A 257-nucleotide genomic window follows, 5' to 3' on the forward strand; every position below is an offset into this window, starting at 1 on the left:
TAACCATCCCTCCCCCAGCCCAGCCAGGGCAGACAGAGGCATCTGGGTCCACCCAACATCACCCAGGACCATGCTTGACCACGCAGAGCCCCCTGGGCCTGTCAGAGTGCCCTGCGCAGGGTCACAGGACCTGGAATTTGGGAGAGCCACTGAGGGGCTCCTGACCGCTGGGGCAGAACGGAGAGCCACGCAGTCTTTGGCGCCATGCCACCCTGACCGTGGTGGACGGCTGGTCTGCAGTGAGGCCTCTGTCCTGT

The 257-nt window shown here is 65.0% G+C and overlaps 1 protein-coding gene across 1 annotated transcript in view; it reads right to left on the bottom strand.

Annotated features, from left to right (window-relative positions):
- Positions 1–257, bottom strand: part of SLC6A3 (solute carrier family 6 (neurotransmitter transporter), member 3) — a 29,175-nt gene that overhangs the window by 22,874 nt on the left and 6,044 nt on the right. The gene's annotated exons all lie outside the window — the stretch shown is intronic.

This window comes from Bison bison, unplaced genomic scaffold (assembly GCF_000754665.1).
Source record: "Bison bison bison isolate TAMUID 2011002044 unplaced genomic scaffold, Bison_UMD1.0 scf7180017864377, whole genome shotgun sequence".
Lineage (NCBI taxonomy): Eukaryota > Metazoa > Chordata > Mammalia > Artiodactyla > Bovidae > Bison > Bison bison.